We start from the raw sequence: 13,462 nt of genomic DNA, 5'->3' as shown, positions 1-13,462 counted from the left end.
AAAAGTAATTTGTATTTCCTGATTGATTGAGGATGCCGTGCATGTAAAAGTTTTCAGACAAAAAAACAAAGAAAACACTCAACAAGATCAACCAGGTTTACACAGTATATTACAAGAACCCTGTACTAATTAAGCACTTAACATTACGTGTCATGCATGGAATTGCTTTCTCATTAGATTTACTAATATGACTTGAAGTAGATTTCAGTGTTTTTGACAGCAGGATAGAGGCCAGAGGTGCAAATGAGAAATTGTGAACCCAATTATGGCCCCTTTATTCAACTGAGACAATCTCCAGGATTAATTTATTCCCCAATTACGAGACGCTTACTATTCTGGCTGAGTTTTTCTCACGTGTAAGTGTAAAAATAAATGTAGTAAAATGAAGCAAAGGGCAAGTTTTGTCAGGGGGTGATAATTAACAGGTCGTATTTGACTCAACGATAAAGATGATCCTGGAAAACACAGAGTCACGTGGTTTCTAGCAAAGCGTAGCCTACAGGCTTCGTCAGGCAAATTTCAAGTACTTTTAAAGCAAAACTTCCCACCAGTCTCTTACAACTGAGGAAGCTACTTGGATAGAACATCTTCATAAAACTCTAAAAGCACATTAGCCCTTGTTTCTTTGTGTCCTTTGGACATTTTAAAAGGCATCCGCTAACGCTAGCAGGAGAACAGTACAAATTCTCTGGACAGCGGTCAGTTGAACAACTTTAGCAAATGCCCTGCGGTAACGGAGGGAAGGAGGCTGCACATCAACTATTTGTCAAAGTTATTAGACCTTTCGCCACAGTACATGGAGAAGGCTTCAGAGAAAATACTGCATTTATTTTTAAGCTGGGCTACGCTATCCCGTCTAACAATACACTGTGGAGTACTATTAAAGGCTATTGATGGTGCTGAGCTGCTGCCTGTTTTCATCAAGGCCTATACATACCTGCAGCTCACAGTATGTAGCGCATGAGTTGTGTTCTCACCACATGTATTGAGGTCAAGAATTTAATTGCTGCAAAGCATCACCGTCTACTGGGTTTATATAAGTGATGTCATCAGAGACTATTCAGTGTCGATTTGATCTTGTGTTTGTTTCACTAGTTCATTGTTAAACCAATGATAACACCATCAATGAGCTCTCGAGAAACACTTTGGGCTGTGAGATCCCAAATTGTGTGTACTTATTTGGTGTTCAACAGGGGGTCAGTGACCCCTAGGGGGTCCACAGAGGTACTGCAGGGGGGGTCGCAAAATATTTAGTTGATTGGACATTTTTTATATATATATATTTTTTTCAAGTTTTCCCTCACAACTTTCTGGCACGGCACCCTACTGCTGCATGTTTGAAATAATAAAATAATATTTGGATTATTTGAATGGCTTAATATTCAATGCAAAATGATAATAGTAACATATATTAATAAATAGCACTAGGCCGAGTTAATATAAAACACATATAGTAGGTAGAAGGTACCTTCTTAATCACTCTCACTATGTAAATGAGTGTTTTGCGTAACTGCAAGTGCAAACTGACATTTGGTGCCATTACATCAAAGATGTCTGCTGAAGAGACAAATAAAGACAGTAATAAAGACGGAGTTAGAGCAAAAAACACATGAATATAATTAGAATACACACAGTGCAGTGACGCACTGCCAAATAAAAGAGGCCCAACACAATGGAATAGTCATTGTCGACCACAGCAAGCGCATATGGAACGCGCAAACTATTTATTGGATACATCTGATCCGTTTGGATAATTTCCGAAGAAAAAAAAAGTGTATCATGGGATTTAGTTTAGTTGCAAAATGAAGAATTCCTCCCCGCTACAATAGCAGCACCATGTGCGTGTTGCGTGCTCAGAGATGGTAATCTGCATTCCTTGGTTGTAACGAGGGGTTATTTGAGTTACTGTTGCCTTTCTACTAATCATCTCCAACCGTTTTTTCATGTGCTAAATTAATATATTTGCACTTTCTCCTCCCAGCAGCACACAATATTGCACAATCATTGAGGCAAACGTGCTCAGTGGATGCCGACGTGCTATTTTGCACCTTTGAAAGACGCAGCACTTAGTGCGCACCGTCAGTAAATAAGATTGTACGTGTTTTTGCGCACAATGAGTTTTTTAGTAAATCTGGCCTTTTGTCTGCTGTTCTGTGAAGTGGCATAAGAGGCAGTCAGGTAAAGCAGGTGTGGTGCCACATCCCAAAAAGTGAGCTCAGGAAAAGCCTTTACCTTTAAAAGAGTTGCAGCCTTTCCACCTTGCTGCCACTTTCTCAACTAAATCTGACCAACATGTGACACAATGGAATGTCGGTTGTGTCAGCTGCAAATCCAGTTACCTGCTATGGCTCTTAAACACTTTGAGGCAAGCAGCAGTGACACGATACGACTCCGCTGCAAAGAACTGCTGTTTCGATGTAACTCTAAACTTTCCAACACATTCTCACGCAGCGACGAGACGGCGGGGGAAACGAAGTCAAAGTCATAAAACTTTAGGCGATGAGAGATGAAAGGTTCGCGGGCCGATCCACACACAGGCCCCCTGAGCTTCAGGTCGATAACATGTCGAGAAAACCACTGCTCTACCTTCATCGTCTCCACTGAGCGGAAGTTAATAATGCATAGAGCAGTTTCAGGAGGGGGAAAAAAAAAATAAAATTCACATGACTCCACCATCTGATGTGGAAACGCCGCTCGAAGCGGAGTGATGACCCTGTGATCCGTCAGCCTATCAGCCCGGCGCGGTAAATAACAGCTCAACCTTCCACCACGTTGCCAGAGTCAGCCTCAGTTATGCAGCGTAAACATGAACCGCAGCCATTCCAGTCATCACATTTCCGCTCAATTTCACACATATGAAAGAGTAGATTGGTGTCTGAGACAGTGTCAGTAGCCGTTAGCAGAAAACCTCCGACTTTTTTTTTTTTTTTGTTGTTCTTTTTTTTTTGTGAGGGAATGTTTCGTAGCGCACCAGGCACATCTCCAAGAGGCTGCTCTTCAGAAGCCAAAAATCAAAATGACCACGCTTCATTCTGGCACTCGTTCCTGGAAGTGGCCTCACAGCAGTGTCAGCACAATCCTCGCTGTATTCACAAAGACGTCCTTCCCCTGCTTTTAACGTGGGCCTGCTTTTACACTTTCAGTCTCCTTTGAACGGTCGTTTCACATTTTAAGATCTTCAAATTATCTGCTAATAACATAATAACATGAGAAGGAGTCGGCCGCCGCGGGTGCAGCTCTGTGAAGTAGCACATTATGAAGAAAAGCACAGGGCGAACTGGAATAAATGAAAGTTTGACCTAATCACTAAAAGATATGTCAAGGCATCACCAGAATTCATAATAAGCACACATTTTGGCGTTATGTCTCGTTGTAATCCTTCTAACAGGTACAGAGTCATTACACTCCAAACTACAAAATGTCAACCTGCTAATGCTGCGAGGGAAAAATCACCCAAATCATGATGATTCATTCTTTGGGGAATGTTAATGTTGGTTTTGATATTTTTGACAATCAGTTGTGCCGGGATATTTCAGGTTCTGACCTTCTGGTCAGATGCTAATGGCGTCTTTGATGATCCTCTGGTTGTGCAGTGACTCATGGTTGATGACTCTGACCTCTTTCCATCAGACTCTGGGAGCAGTTTTCATCTTATTATCACAAACAGATAAATATTCAATAATGTGAAAGAAAGGCAAATAGACTTAAAGTTTGTATGACTCCCCACGGGTCTTTCAGGTTGCCTTTCCTTAATGTTTCTGGATATATTGTGACCTGGAGGACTGAGGACCTTCACAGACAGCTAAAGTCAGACTCATTCCTCTGAGGTGCATCGACGCCATAGGTGCAAATGATATCCACCTCCCCAGAGATGTGACTACCCATTGTAGATCACAACTGCTGCGAACGCTCATCCCCGTCTTTCATCAGCCAGACAAGAATGGACAATTTTCCCTAATTCTTCCTCCTACACACCATCTACCTCAAGCCTATTCAACAGGCCACATGCGGCCCAGGAACAACCCTTGAGTGGCCGAGCCTTTTGTCTAGCCCACCTTAACTGACCCGAACTGAACTGAAGAAACGCATAAGGCTGTGAATATTTTGAAGTGTTTCTAGGGGTCTAAAACATGTCCCTTACAACACTGAAACGTAGACTCGACAATGAACACAACACTTACTTGTTTTACCATCAAGTTCTAACGCCAAACCTACATGTTTAACTTGCCATGAGGGAGTTGGAGGACTAAGAGATGTTAGATATGACCAGAAACAATTCATTCTGTCCAATTCCAGCTCTGTTATTGTGTTTTTGTGTGCTTTTTGGCCTTTGCCATTTAAAAGATGAGATAATCCTTTTATTTATGGATAAAAAGTTCATATTTTTCACACACATCAATCCGTGTTGGTTTGAAATTTGCTGGTGCCAGCTGCTTACTGGACATCTAAAATGTTTGGCACGGCTTCATTTCTTGATCTTAAAATTTGGCCCAGCTGAATTTGTAATTGAATATTGCCGATCTGCCTGGTTGTCTTTGTCTCTCTTTTCAGTATTTATTAACTTAAACTCAGGATCGGGGAACACGTCTGGCACACCAGTGCAATTCACAAATGTTTTAAGTCATTCATGTAGGCTGCTGGAAGATATCACCAAAGTCAAGATGATTCATTCTGTGGGAAATGTTCATTCTTCTTTGCCAGTATTTTTGCCAATCAGCTGTGCAAGGATATTTCAGATTTTTACCTTGTAGTCAGATGCTAACGGCATCTTTAAGGATCCTCTGGTTGTGCAGTGACTCATGGTTGACGACTCCGACCTCTTTCCAGCAGACTGTGGGAGCAGTTTTCATTGTATTATCACAGACAGATTGTGGATTTTCACACTTAAGATAAACTGATTCTGAGTCAGATCTCCACAACTGATGTGTAACTCACCAGAAATGCAATAACACGTTGTAACAATGCAGACCACAGCAGCTGTGATTGGTCTATGGTACATTTCCTTGTCGCCGCTTCTCGCTTGCCAGACCAGATTTCAAGAACAAATTCTCTGTCTTCTTTACAGTTTCTCAGTATTTATTAACTTCAGCTTTAAAATGGGTCCTTCCATTCCAATCACAAATCACTGTTGAGAAAATCACCAAATGTCACAATGGGTAGCAAGGAAGTAGGACTCAAACACAGGACGCGCACCCAAGAGACCAAGGAGTGGATGAAATAATAATGGTTAGACTTAGGACGGAGGTAACAAACAGCGCTGCAGAGTGAGGCAGGGTAATCCAATAAACCGAAACTCAGAAAAATTTGGAAACAAGGAACCAGAGAGGCTGAACAGAAACAGTGGGAAACACAAGGGTAAATGAACAGTCTAATCCAGGGTATGAACAGGCTGGAGTAACCGGGAAACAAACATGTTATAACTCAACAGGCGACGTGATCAAGGACAAAGGGAAAGGCAGGACTCTACACACACACACTGAGACTAATGAGGCCGAGGTAATACTGAGGGATGGAGAGAAAACACAAGAGGTAAAGCAAGAAACAAAATACCAAAGAAATGAATATTCAAAACAGAAACAGGAAACCAAACAGGATTAGAGAAAATGTCAAACCGTGACACCAAAATCACTGGGATTTATTCTCTGGGGAACATTTATGTTCATCCTGATAGCTGTGCCATTCAGTTGTGCAGAAGATATTTCGGGTGGACGTTTTGACCTGCGGGTCAAATGTGAATGATCTTTGATCTTTCTCTGGTCGGGCACTGACTCATGGTTGATGACTCTGACCTATTTCCATCAAACCCTGTGAGCGGGTTTGGGGTTTAATTATCAGATGACTAACGTCCTCTGTCGAGGGTCACATAAAGTCAAAGACCATCCTAGTTTTGCAATCTGAGCAGCTGTCTTTACCTGAGAATTGCCTCGACGAAGCTAGACTTACGCTTCTGCGTGTCCTCATGCACATATGCTGGGAAACGTTTGCACATATTTGGGTGGTTTCACTCCCAATGCTTTTTACGTACTCTTCCCAAGAATCTGCATTGGCCTCCTGCAGATGAGAGAAGAAGAGTAGGCGTGAACGTCATCAAGTGGAGCCAGATGTGAGTAGTTGTAGTACTTGGCTGCAGCCGTTTTTTACTGGATGATTTCTATGCATTGTTTTTTTTGTGTGTGTGTGTGTGTGTTGTTTGTTTTTTTACACTATAAGAAGCAATCTGGGTGGTAAACAACACTTCCTACGCACCATCGTCTCAGACGTCTTCTCTCTTTCGTGCGTTGCAGTGTTTTCAGTAAAAACTATTGCTCAACCTTCATTAGCTCCAACTCCAACATCAGCCACTTGGTTCAAATTAAACTGCGAAATGCCACACACAGACTGCTGGTGTCTTAGCGGCGTAATAACAGAACAACACCAGCACATATGCGCACAATGGCTGTAAATCCATAGCATTATTGAGTATGAACCAGTCTTCATCGCGCTCACACCTACGACGACACTGGAAAAGACTGTTGGATTCAATATGAAGCTCCTCGACGCTAATAAGCTGAACCTTTTACCTTATAGTTTGCTGCACACGCTTATGCCCTAGGTCCAGAATGGGTGTTTAATTATGTGATGCTGGGTCAGAAATTACAAAGCTTCTACTCAAATTTATCCCTATCCAGATTAGCGGGCTCGTAACTGTGAGGCCGTGAGCTGTAAAATGCTCCCTGCTAATGTGTTTGTTCGTGAGGCCAGAGAGGTCGCAAAGCAAGATGCTTTCGCAAGCTCTGCTGCCGAGTTTTGCTCTTGTTAGAGGCAGCATGCAAATTGGAAACATCTGTTTTATCGTAGCCTCTTATAGCTGACAAAGAAAGGCGAGAGTAAGATTGTGTTCTGGTGTTCCGGAGAAGGAAGAAAAGCGTGACATTTAAGTGCACGTTCTCCCTGCGTCTGCGTGGGTTTTCTCCAGATACTCCGGCTTCCTTCCACCGTCCAAAGACGTGCTCCTTAAGTTCAGCGGTGATTCTAAGACCCCTTCATCGCCTAAGTCGCTGTGATGTCAGGATGTTAACTAGAGGCAAAACAGCCTCCATGAAAATGTCTTCTTGCTGAATTTTGTGGTGCCAAGACCGAAAATCAAAAACACTAACTTCAAGATTTATCACGTACCAGCCACTGCCAGTCATACTGAACTTTTTTGGTTTTGGCGATTAAAAGAAAGGACTGGAGTGAGACAATCAACAAGATGCACACTCCTTATAAGATAACATTAATATGTAATACATCGTCAGGTTCAGCCTGGATAACGTGGATTACTCTGAATCACGTGACTGAAATGACGTTAAATGAATCCTTATTTAGAGGATTCTTGTTACACCATAATGCTAATGCAAACCGCGAGCTAACGCGACGTTACTTGCTGTTTCAGGGGTGTCCAAGTAGAAGTTGCATTTATTACTTCACCCTCCACAGTGCTTCCACTTACTTCTTGTAATATATTTGTTGGAGAGGCTTCACTTGATAAAGACAGACCAAACTTTGTCCACTCTGTGTCCTCTTTTGGTAGCCTATCCAATGAAAGTGTAGGGGTCGGTGAATGTAGTCCCATCAGTCCACACTCACGGTCTGGGAGAGTGAATGTATTACTCTTTTCTAAAATATGCGTTTTCCTCGTCCATTTGTGCCAAAACAGTCCACTTAAATATGCTAACCGCCGTTTACAAGCTATAGTGTTTGCGATGTTTGGCATCCAGTAAAGCCCCGCCCCTCAAAAAACGTCAAACGTCAACGTGGTGTTTACAAACACCGTGAAGGGCCAAAGGTGTGAGTGTGAATGCTTGTCTGTCTCTCTGTGTTTGCCCTGCGACAGACTGGAGACCTGTACCCCCCCCCTCCCAGTGATAGCTGGGTTGTTATCAAGCCTCCACACGGACCCTTCAGAGGTCAAGCGGTTACAGAAAATGAATGAATGACCAAACTCTACCATGCTTAACCAACTCTCCACAGGTCCTGCAAGAACAAATGAGTTCATTTTCCTAGAAGTCAGCCTCAGGGGGAAACTGTCATTAGGGCGCATCAATGCAGCTCAAATCCGGTGTTGTTCAATGGAAACCACAAAATGTATTCAACATTTAACACTAAATTTTCCATTTCTTTGTTTTTATTTTTATTGATGACTCCACTTAAAGCAGCGTACATCGCATTGTGCACATCAGTCCCAGCAGGCCACATCCAGGCAATCAGGCCTAAACGTGTAAAACGCCTCAGCATTCACTTGCACCCCACGGCCATTTTAAAATAACCACCTTTATTGCAACAATTTCATCTCCGAACCCGATTACCTGTCTGGTTCCAAACAAATGAGACAAGTAATGAAAACAAACCGTACGCCGGGACAGTATTGAATTAGCAGGTAGCCAGGGCAGAGCTATTCGGAGTGCAACACCGCCCTCCTTAACGCCTGTGATGATTTATTACATTGAACACGTAATGAATGTTTATAGCATTTCCAGGCCATTTGCTCGCTAAAGACGTCCTATTTAACTAGCAGGTAGAGTGCATTGTTTGATATTAGTTATCAATAATGAATTCATTTTACTACTGCATACTGAGAGTGCTGAAATTATTCATTGGATTCCGAAGAGTGATTGATGGAGCTGAACGCACTCGCAGTCCATCACCGCAGCGTGAGGCTGTTTTGCAGACTCAGTGGGAAAGACACAGAGAAGAAAAGGTCCACTCGGTGATCAGTTTATGTTTTATATCTGCAGCTTAATATCCTCCACAGGATAAGTCCAGTTAATCTATTTATTCTGTTTGTTTATTTTTTCTTTTAAACGCAAGAACGTGCTTCCCTCCCCAAAGCCACTTACAGTATTTGCAATGCAATATTTCTTTATATCTTAGGCATACAAGAAATAAAATCTAAACAAACAATGTGTGGGCATTTTAATAATACAGGATTTTCATTTGACAGTGGCAAAATTATCCCATAATTCACAATTATTTCATATGTCTCCAAAACTTTACTTTAACATCCCTCTGCTTAACAGCCCAGGCCCAGGCTTCAGCAGCAGCTTAGCACTGGCTAGCACTACCAGGCTGAGAACCAGGACCCGGCAGCTGGCTAATACCACCAGGCCGAGCCCAGATTTCGCAAGTTACTTCAAACCAGAATGATTGTGAGTCACTTTATTAATGCTGGAATTACAAACGAGGATGAAAAACGATGGATTCGCACGAAAAATCACAATAATTTCCACTGATTCTGAAGACAACTGGTTCAGAGGCCTGAACTATGGCCTGAACACCATCTGTAGCACTTATTTTAAAAACCAAATTGTTGGTCCACTTAATTTCTAAAGCCACGCATCACTACAGTGGTTTGGATAACAGTGAGTTGCATCAGAGATACTGTTCACAAATTTAATGTTGCAAAATCGAAATCTGAAAGTGCCTTGTAACTGTAGCTGTCAGATAAACGTATTTAAGTCTAAAAGAAATGTTCTTTAATACTCCAATATATCACTTTCAAAACTGATTTTATGTACAGTGCTTGGGCTCATTTTCTGCTCTGTATATCTCAGTGCTGCATTTTCATTGTGATCATGGGATTCTTTTGCTCCTGCAACAACCTCGTTCCCCCCACAGGAATCAATACTTTAGTCATAGGCAGAACACACTCATCGAGGTTTAACCCACGTTGCATGAAACTGTCTCTTTGCCTCAAAAGGATCCTTTTTTTTTTGGACCCCCTCTTATCACTTATTAAATATGAGTAGCTGCGCGTCGTGGCTACTTGATCAGAGGAGATGTTTAGTAATCTTAATTTGCACTGAAACATGGGAAAACATCTCGCGGGTGGATTGAAGAACACGTCCTCTCAAACACCCCGATCAGTGAAACCGCTTCCTGTTCAGCTGGAGTCTGACTCTGACTTGCTGCTTTTCTTCTGAATCATGTATGGAGTATGAATAATATAAGCGGTGTCTTTGATCGCCACGAAACATGATGGGTTCACTCAACATGTACAGCGCTACATGGTGGTATGCAGTGACCTACAGCAAAGCTCCGTCTCGTCTTGTTCCGTTAACCCCTCCCTGTGGAATTCAACACTGTCCATCTCATTAAACAAGAGTAGTGGTTGCCTGCACTTTGCGTGAAATTATAATTCAATTCTAGTGGTGTTTTTTTTTAATCTGTTAATGGTTTATACACTGATCAGGCATAACATTATGACCACCTTCCTAATATTGTCCAGGTCTCCCTTGTGCCTCCCAGACAGTTGTGACTCATCAGAGAGTGGACATGGGCCTTCTGAGGGTGTCCTGTGGCTGTTGTTAGTGGGGGGCCTTTGAGGGGAGAGGCCTCTGTGGATCATCCCACAGATACTTGATCAGTTCCAGGTCAACAACTTGTGATCATGTTTGTTGAGTTGTTGCTAAAGCATTTTTTTGTGTGTGTTTGTGTCCCTGTGTTCTGCTGTGTGATCAAGAAGTGTCCCTCAGTGCATTTACATGCACGGGGAAAAAAATCGAATTATTGCCTTAATCGGACTATAACAGGAGAACTTAAGTGCATGTAAACACGTCTCATTATCCGATTGAGACACACAGATAATGCGATTGAATCGGAGTTTTCAATCGGATAATGCGTGTGCGCATGCTCCACGACCGGAACAAAAACTTCCAAGAAAGCCAGTCGTAAAAGAAGAACAAGAAGAGAAACGGAGCCGGAGGGATAGTGCAGATCTTACCTGCACCAGAAGTAGCGCGGACATTACGTACATGATTAAAAAATGTACTATTATCCGTCTGGTTGTTGTTAGAAATTCCGGTCCGCCGCATGAACGACTCTAGTTTATCATATTGCGTAATAGGGCAACCCGGAAATTGGGCCGTATTGACGTGGTATTAACCCGCTGAAAAGACACGTATCGCCACCTAGTGTGGAGGAGGAGAACAATTATTCGATTTTCTTGCGCTGCATGTAAACTGGGACAAGGACTGTAGTGAGAAAGTCGAATTTTGAGCATTGCTCGATTAAGCACTGCATGTAAACGCACTGATTGCTATGGGGCAGGGGTGCTTTATCTGGTCTATGTGGGGGGTACATGTCTAAGTAACATCCGCATGAATGAATTCCAGGTCCAAATGTTTCCCAGCAGAACGCTGAATTGTCAGAAGTTATTTACTTCTCCTGTCAGTGGTCATAATGTTCTGGCTGACTGGTGTATAGAGAGATAGATAGAGAGATAGGTTCTTTTTTTATAGTATGAATAAATAATGATCACATATATAATACATATTCTAAGAACACTGAATCGTCACAAGATGGTCAAAGTTCTTTACTTCTTCTGTCAGTGGTCGTAATGTTGTGGCTGATCGGTGGAGACTGTTAATCACCTGGAGCAGGCAGGGTGTAAAAGGCAGGTCAGCTGTCATTTCCGGTCGGAAGCTTTATTTCACTGCGTCTCGCTGGAGTTAAATGGAAGTGACCTCAGTCTCATGCCTCTTTCTAAACCGCCACTCAAACTAACTATGTTAATTTGCGCAGATACATTTGAGCCAGTGTGAATAATAATAATAATAAAAAAGTAACACTTTTGTAATGAATATGGGATTGAACAGAACTGAATAAAAGAAACACATATTAACCTACCTGTACGCCCCTCAGTAAACTTAATAATGAATGATGTTGACATTTTCAGGTTGCTTTTAAAAATGAAATCACCAGACTAAGGAGAAGAAAAACCATCAATGATCTTCTTTTCTCTGTCTCTCTCTCTCTTTGTTGAGCTCATCCTCTTTCGCATGTTAATGAATCCCTGAAGAGCAACGTCTTCGAAGAATTTAATGACAGAGTTCTGGGTGGTAGGAATCTTTCTTTCGTTTTATTTCTGTGCGCAAGCTCCGATTCGCAGGAGTGCACCTATAGACCCATGTCCTACTTTATGTTGCGTTTTAGACACAGCTGCATATTAATTACACATGATTATCCGAGCAACACCTCATTAGCGGCTGTGCGCAGCAGATGAAGAGTTTCCTTATTTATTACTACAACTTACAAACTGTGACATGGGACGGGTGGATAAAATGTATTAGTTTGAGGCAAATACAGTCGTCTTGTTAGCAGCTTTTTCAGCTGCTGGTGTTAAAACAATCCACGTCAAATTTGGCAATTAGTTTAAATGTAACGTGCGGTTTGTGGAGATCAAGGAAATAAAAAGGAGCCATGAACGTCCTATTCAGCGATTTTTTTTCAAACTTTGAACCCATTCAATATTCATGAATCTATCACACCCAGCCTGTCCTGTGCTCTGCGCAAACAGGCGGCTTGTTTGCTGCGGTGCAGGGCTTGTTTTCCATCTTTGCATTTCCTCTTCTAGGTCAAACTCTTACCGATGATTAAGTCGGACATGCTGGCTGAGAAAATGGCTTGGGGTTATCACCTCCTTGCAGAGGGCCTGCTGCCGATGGACCCTGACAAGACGCCGACTCCCACTGAGGCTACAACCCCCCACCCCCTTTTTCTCAGTCATTTACAGGAGGCTGCCAGCAGCTCCTAGCCAGTCTGCCTGTGTGTGCGCGTGCTTCTACCATTGAAATTATCAAATTTATTTACATTTAGTTGCATTTAAAAATGTAAAAATGTGCGTCACCCATTAGCAATTTGTGCTATCTTGTTCTAAAGTGGTTCCTAAGAATAAAAAGAAGACAAAGAGGCTAAAGCTAACATCGGTTTTATGGTTTTTAATTTAATTGAAATGATCTAAACAGATCCTACATCATGTTCGCCAAAAACTTGTGTGCTGCTTGTGATAACACTTGCACAGCTCATGACACTAACTCGGTGACACCGGGTCCTACGCAGACTTTGCCATCCTGACATGACAACAACATGAGTTCAGCTCTGACTTCAAAGCGGGCTGAGCTTCCCAGGCCCGCTGTGAAGATGGCAACGGACTAAAAACACATTTTCACCGTCTGAGAGTCGCATTTGCATGTCATTACATGGAGATCGCTGCAAGGCCCGGTGGCAAGAACCCAGAAATGAAGTTTTAAAAACTGGCCTTTACCTGGCAACCTTCATGAAGTTTAGAAACTGTAGCAGCAGCAGCAGCAGCAGCAGCGGTAAACACAAAAGCTGTGGTGTACAGGGATTCACAGGTATTTTTATTCTATAGCCAGAGACTCCCAGAAAGAATCAAACAGGAGGTGATAAATGAGACCTGAACGGAAAACTCATACAAGAAATGTCAAAAAAAAAAAGGACCTTATTTTCCAGCAGCACATATTTGGCCTTGACCTTGGCCGCTGTTACTGAGCCGCTTGATCGCGTATAGGTGAGCAGGGGTCTAAATTACAAACACATCATAGCAGGAATTCGTAAGTGGCCGAAAGCAATCTCCTAATGCTTTGACACTTGTTCCCTCTGTACCAAACCAGGAGCCAAACAGACTCATGTGCGAGTTCAG

This window comes from Mugil cephalus, chromosome 15 (assembly GCF_022458985.1).
Source record: "Mugil cephalus isolate CIBA_MC_2020 chromosome 15, CIBA_Mcephalus_1.1, whole genome shotgun sequence".
Taxonomy (NCBI): Eukaryota; Metazoa; Chordata; class Actinopteri; order Mugiliformes; family Mugilidae; genus Mugil; species Mugil cephalus.
The sequence above is the reverse complement of the archived record's forward strand: the minus strand, read 5'-3'. Positions refer to the sequence as shown.